Source organism: Coregonus lavaretus, assembly GCF_964263955.1.
Source record: "Coregonus lavaretus genome assembly, contig: HAP1_SCAFFOLD_4413, whole genome shotgun sequence".
Lineage (NCBI taxonomy): Eukaryota > Metazoa > Chordata > Actinopteri > Salmoniformes > Salmonidae > Coregonus > Coregonus lavaretus.
The window spans coordinates 2,501-9,015 of record NW_028158938.1 but is presented as its reverse complement, the minus strand read 5'-3'; the positions used below and the strand labels follow the sequence as shown (position 1 = coordinate 9,015).

At 49.4% G+C, this 6,515-nt stretch overlaps 1 pseudogene across 1 annotated transcript in view; it reads right to left on the bottom strand.

Annotated features, from left to right (window-relative positions):
- LOC311123445 (cis-aconitate decarboxylase-like) overlaps positions 1–6,515 on the bottom strand; it is an 8,843-nt pseudogene continuing 2,328 nt past the window's right edge. The window contains exons 4-5 of the transcript in view: positions 3,378–3,583; positions 1–964 (exon numbers count right to left, since the gene is read on the bottom strand). The product of the transcript in view is annotated as a cis-aconitate decarboxylase-like (transcript). The remainder of the gene's footprint in view (positions 965–3,377; positions 3,584–6,515) is intronic.

The window sequence follows — 6,515 nt, the reverse complement described above, 5'->3', positions numbered from 1 at the left end:
TCACTGTAGCTGCTCCAGCAGAGGAGAGCAGTCCTCCAGTCTGTCTAATCCCTCTACGACCTCTATCAGACCCTCCACCTTCTCTCTGGGAAGGACCGCCCCCGCGTTGCTACGGAACTTCTTCCTCAGGCTCTCATTGGTCAACGGGTTACGCCAGTGACCGTAGAACGTATCACAGCGTCCCTTCAGGACGTCCCCGCCCACCAGCGTCACCTGCACCTCGCCGTACATGCGGTCAAAGTTAGCGGGGTTGTCATGGGGATGCTCGACGTGGACACGCCCCAGCAGGGTGTGGAGGTCGGGGCGCTGCAGTGCGTCCTGGGAGAATGAGTCCACGGTGACTTCTCCGTCCAGCAGGGCAGAGCAGGCGTTGAACTGGAAGGAGTGTCTGGCCTCATGCTCCGACTCCGGGAACGGACGATCAATGTACTTGGAGCGGGGAACCCTGAGAAGGATGTCCTGGACCTGACCTACGACCTCTGACCTCTGACCCCTCCCCCCTGACCCCTGACCCCTCCCCCCTGACCCCTGCTCCCCCAGCAGCAGTTTGTGTACGGAGGCAGCAGCGTCGGCTACCCAGTGCATCCCCAGGTGGGCCGGGAACCTCTTGAACGCTATGTCCTGGTCCTCCAGGAGGAACTGCAACTCCTCCTCTGGGGAGGTCAAAGGTCGTGGGGCGTAGTCCTCGTAGAAGGCGCTGAACCCTGCCACCCCGGCGGTGTCATCCAGGACCCTGGGTGAGGCCTCCAGACCTCTAGAGGCCAGTAGAGCTGCCTCCAGCCCCAGCCGCGCCGCGTTGCCGATGTGGAGGGGTTTAGATTGGGTGGCCGCGTTGGCCATGGGGGCTCCTGATAGGCTGGCAGCGATGGCCAGGGCGTGGCTACACTGGGAGCGTTCCAGAGAGAGGAGGCGGGCGCAGGCTGCTGCACTACCCAGAGTACCCACAACAGTAGGGGGGTGGAACCTGGAGGGAGAGGGGGGGTGGGAGGAGAGAGAGAGAGAGAGGTCAGATGTTAAGGAAGCACAGGTCTGAAGACGAAACTAAAACTAAACATGTCTGTTTTAGGAGCAAGTAACCTTGAGTAAACCAGCAAACAGCTCAGTCATGATGATGTCAGTGCTGGGTCAGTGAGGACAGGTCTCTGTCTACAGTGAGGACAGGTCTCTGTCTACAGTGAGGACAGGTCTCTGTCTACAGTGAGGACAGGTCTCTGTCTACAGTGAGGACAGGTCTCTGTCTACAGTGAGGACAGGTCTCTGTCTACAGTGAGGACAGGTCTCTGTCTACAGTGAGGACAGGTCTCTGTCTACAGAACAGAATGCTACAGGACAGGACAGCCATCTGGTTTATACAGCCTGCGTAGGGAGGAGAACCTGAGAGTCTATTTCAGTGGTCTTGAGGGAAATAACAGATTGCAAATAATTTCAGCATATTGTCACAGTGGTGAAACAGCAGAGACGGGGTACTGTTGTATAAACAGCTGTATGTCTGTGGGAGCATTCAGTGGAATCCACCACCTGCTGCACTCTATTAAACTAAACGAATTACACTACCCAGTGAACCTTTTCTGGTACTGCTAGAATAGCACACAAACAGGCCCAATCAGTTCCACTTAACGTCCCAGTAAAATATGGCCTCAGACGTGACCATCCTCTTAAAGCAACTCTGATGTTACCTTACTCAGGCTCTGAAGTCCAAGGTTAACCGAGACCTCAACTTATTTTCCCAGGTCTGATAGATCCAGCTCTCACCTCTTGGGGATGTTGTGGGTTAGAGTCAGGGTCAGGGGTCAGGGTTAGGGGTCATGGTCCTTACCTTTTGGTTAGGTTAGGGGTCAGGGTTAGGGGTCATGGTCCTCACCTCTTGGGGATGTTGTAGGTTAGAGTCAGGGTCAGGGGTCAGGGTTAGGGGTCATGGTCCTCACCTTTTGGTTAGGTTTAGGGGTCAGGGTTAGGGGTCATGGTCCTCACCTTTTGGGGATGTTGTGGGTTAGTGTCAGGGTTAGGTTAAGGGTCATGGTCCTCACCTTTTGGGGATGTTGTGGGTTAGTGTCAGGGTTAGGTTAGGGGTCATGGTCCTCACCTCTTGGGCATGTTGTGGGTTAGTGTCAGGGTTAGGTTAGGGGTCATGGTCCTCACCTTTTGGGGATGTTGTGGGTTAGTGTCAGGGTTAGGTTAGGGGTCATGGTCCTCACCTCTTGGGGATGTTGTGGGTTAGTGTCAGGGTTAGGTTAGGGGTCATGGTCCTCACCTTTTGGGGATGTTGTGGGTTAGTGTCAGGGTTAGGTTAGGGGTCATGGTCCTCACCTCTTGGGGATGTTGTGGGCTAGTGTCAGGGTTAGGTTAGGGGTCAGGGTCAGGGTCAGGGGTCAGGGTCATGGTCCTCACCTTTTGGGGATGTTGTGGGTTAGTGTCAGGGTTAGGTTAGGGGTCAGGGTCAGGGGTCAGGGTCATGGTCCTCACATTTTGGGGATGTTGTGGGTTAGTGTTAGGTTTAGGGGTCAGGGTCAGGGGTTATGGTCCTCACCTTTTGGGGATGTTGTGGGTTAGTGTCAGGGTTAGGTTAGGGGTCAGGGTCATGGTCCTCACCTCTTGGGGATGTTGTGGGTTAGTGTCAGGGTTAGGTTAGGGGTCATGGTCCTCACCTCTTGGGGATGTTGTGGGTTAGTGTCAGGGTTAGGTTAGGGGTCATGGTCCTCACCTCTTGGGGATGTTGTGGGTTAGTGTCAGGGTTAGGTTAGGGGTCATGGTCCTCACCTTTTGGGGATGTTGTGGGTTAGTGTCAGGGTTAGGTTAGGGGTCATGGTCCTCACCTTTTGGGGATGTTGTGGGTTAGTGTCAGGGTTAGGTTTAGGGGTCAGGGTCAGGGGTCATGGTCCTCACCTTTTGGGGATGTTGTGGGTTAGTGTCAGGGTTAGGTTAGGGGTCAGGGTCATGGTCCTCACCTCTTGGGGATGTTGTGGGTTAGTGTCAGGGTTAGGTTAGGGGTCATGGTCCTCACCTCTTGGGGATGTTGTGGGTTAGAGTCAGGGTTAGGTTTAGGGGTCAGGGTTAGGGGTCATGGTCCTCACCTCTTGGGGATGTTATGGGTTAGTGTCAGGGTTAGGTTAGGGGTCATGGTCCTCACCTCTTGGGGATGTTATGGGTTAATGTCAGGGTTAGGTTAGGGGTCATGGTCCTCACCTCTTGGGGATGTTGTGGGTTAGTGTCAGGGTTAGGTTAGGGGTCATGGTCCTCACCTTTTGGGGATGTTGTGGGTTAGTGTCAGGGTTAGGTTTAGGGGTCAGGGTTAGGGGTCATGGTCCTCACCTCTTGGGGATGGTGGGTTAGTGTCAGGGTTAGGTTTAGGGGTCAGGGTTAGGGGTCATGGTCCTCACCTCTTGGGGATGTTGTGAGCCTCGTTGGAGAACCTCATCAGTCGTCCCTGGACCTCTATTCCCACGTTGAACGCAAGCAGGAAGTCCCGCCCACTAGGCTTGCTGTTATTGGGCAGCATGTCGCATACCGCCAGCAGGGCAGGAAGGACCGCCCCCGACGGGTGAGTGGCAGGGTGCCAGGTGTCATCAAAGTCCATGGAGTGGGCCTGGAGTACAGACACACAACAGACACATTTAGCCTGGTCAACAGACACAGTTAGCCTGGTCAACAGACACAGTTAGCCCGGTCAACAGACACAGTTAGCCTGGACAACAGACACAGTTAGCCTGGTTAACAGACACAGTTAGCCTGGTCAACAGACAGAGTTAGCCTGGTTAACAGACACAGTTAGCCCGGTCAACAGACACAGTTAGCCTGGTTAACAGACACAGTTAGCCTGGACAACAGACACAGTTAGCCTGGTTAACAGACACAGTTAGCCTGGTTAACAGACAGAGTTAGCCTGGACAACAGACACAGTTAGCCTGGTTAACAGACAGAGTTAGCCTGGACAACAGACACAGTTAGCCTGGTTAACAGACACAGTTAGCCTGGTCAACAGACAGAGTTAGCCTGGACAACAGACACAGTTAGCCTGGTTAACAGACACAGTTAGCCTGGTTAACAGACACAGTTAGCCTGGTTAACAGACAGAGTTAGCCTGGACAACAGACACAGTCAGCCTGGACAACAGACACAGTCAGCCTATAACAGTAATACAGAGTGATCTAGTGGAATAATAGTCAGAGTGACTCTGTAGTGACTGAACAGGAATATAATAACTGTAGGAGGTCTGTCAGAGTGACTCTGTAGTGACTGAACAGGAATATAATAACTGTAGGAGGTCTGTCAGAGTGACTATGTAGTGACTGAACAGGCCCAGGAATATAATAACTGTAGCGGGTCTGTCAGAGTGACTCTGTAGTGACTGAACAGGCCCAGGAATATAATAACTGTAGCGGGTCTGTCAGAGTGACTATGTAGTGACTGAACAGGCCCAGGAATATCATAACTGTAGCGGGTCTGTCAGAGTGACTCTGTAGTGACTGAACAGGCCCAGGAATATAATAACTGTAGCGGGTCTGTCAGAGTGACTATGTAGTGACTGAACAGGCCCAGGAATATAATAACTGTAGCGGGTCTGTCAGAGTGACTCTGTAGTGACTGAATAGGCCCAGGAATATCTATCTATGTATCCCACAGAGAGAGGCTCTAAGTTAAGCATGTTATTGGGCACAGAGGGGAGATTGTGTTAACAACAAGGACCTTCCCTCAGTACGTACTCCAGCCAGTCCACTCTGCTCTGCTCTGCTGTACTCCACCCTGCTGACATATCCAGCTTATTTTGGACATCAGGACTCTATGCTCTGTTGTAGGTCTGTTTTAGTTCTGACTGAGTTCTGCCAAGGGTGGAGCTAAATGACCTTAGCATGACAAGATGATGATCTGCCGGTCAGCGCTCCATATTTATATTTCTGTCTGTCTGTCTGTGTCTGTGTCTGTCTCTAACTCTCAGACAGACCAGGAAAACCCTGGAGAGGTGAGGCCAGGGTTTTCCTGACCGGCTGCTGTGTGTCATCCTCACCATCTGGCTGAAGTACTGCCACAGCTTTAGATCACTGGTTCTCCGTTGGTTCATGTTCCTGACTACAGCTAGCAACGCTCATCGAAATGGTTAAAAGGTTTTCAAAACAATTCTAATAAATGCAACAGTTGGACAATGGATGAAGATCCTCCAAACTTTTCACATTTTAATAATCCATCAGATATTGATTGAATTATAGCACATAAAACATTTTACTGGCACAGACAAGTAATGATTGAGTTCAGGGATTTTGGTGGGAATTCAGGTATTACATTTCTTGTAAAGTTTCACTTATTTTATTTCTTAGAATGCGCTCATATATACATTTCCTTATTGTTTCAGATATTAGAATTTGTTATTTTGTGTTAAAATAAAGAACATGATATGTGCCTCATTTGCATAAATGCAATGCATTCGGAATGATTTACTTTAATAATTAGTTTCTGATGCCTGTGCTGTTCTAATGTAATGACCTGGTTAGCCTCCCGAGTGGCGCAGTGGTCTAAGGCACTGCATCGCAGTGCTAGCTGTGCCACTAGAGATCCTGGTTCGAATCCAGGCTCTGTCGTAGCAGGCCGTGACCGGGAGACCCATGGGGCGGCGCACAATTGGTCCAGGGTAGGGGAGGGAATGGCCGGCAGGGATGTAGCTCAGTTGGTAGAGCATGGCATTTGCAACGCCAGGGTTGTGGGTTCGATTCCAGTATGAAAAAATTAAATAATGTATGCACTCACTAACTGTAAGTCGCTCTGGATAAGATTGTCTGCTAAATGATGTAAATGTTATTCTATCTTGTAGTTTGATATTTTATGTTATGTCCTCAGGGCACCATTGAAAATTAGCCCCTGGTATTAATAGTTAATATTTCAGCCATTACCGGGGTGTGTTTGACAGGTCATTACAAACATTTCCTCAGTCTTAAAGTTAACGGGAAAAAAAACAACAGGCACAAGCAAGAGTATGAAAGAGTCGCAGCAGTAAAATGATTCTGACATGCCAAAACATGGTATATTTGGAAAGAAGACATCTGGGAGATGATCAGAAGATAGATAGGAGTTACATTTAATTAATTAAAAATCCTACAATGTGATTTTCTGGAGAAAAAAAAATCTCATTTTGTCTGTCATAGTTGACGTGTACCTATGATGAAAATTACAGGCCTCTCTCATCTTTTTAAGTGGGAGAACTTGCACAATTGGTGACTGACTAAATACTTTTTTCCCCACTGTAGATCAAGCACACACAAAATAACCGTTTTGTTTTTTCATCTTTCATTGACAAGCTATAAGTGAAGAGCTGGAAACACAACAGATGGCTTCCACAATATCAGGAAAAAAAGGGATTGATAGACCTAATATTACATATTTGCAATCCCTAAATGCTATTTGTTCAGTATAAAAAACACAATTTCTACCATATCAACTTCACTCAAACATTGTGGTGGTGTTATGGTGTATCCAGGGTACATTCAAGTGTCCTTTCAAACTCTCCAAAATGTCTGAATGTGGTAATT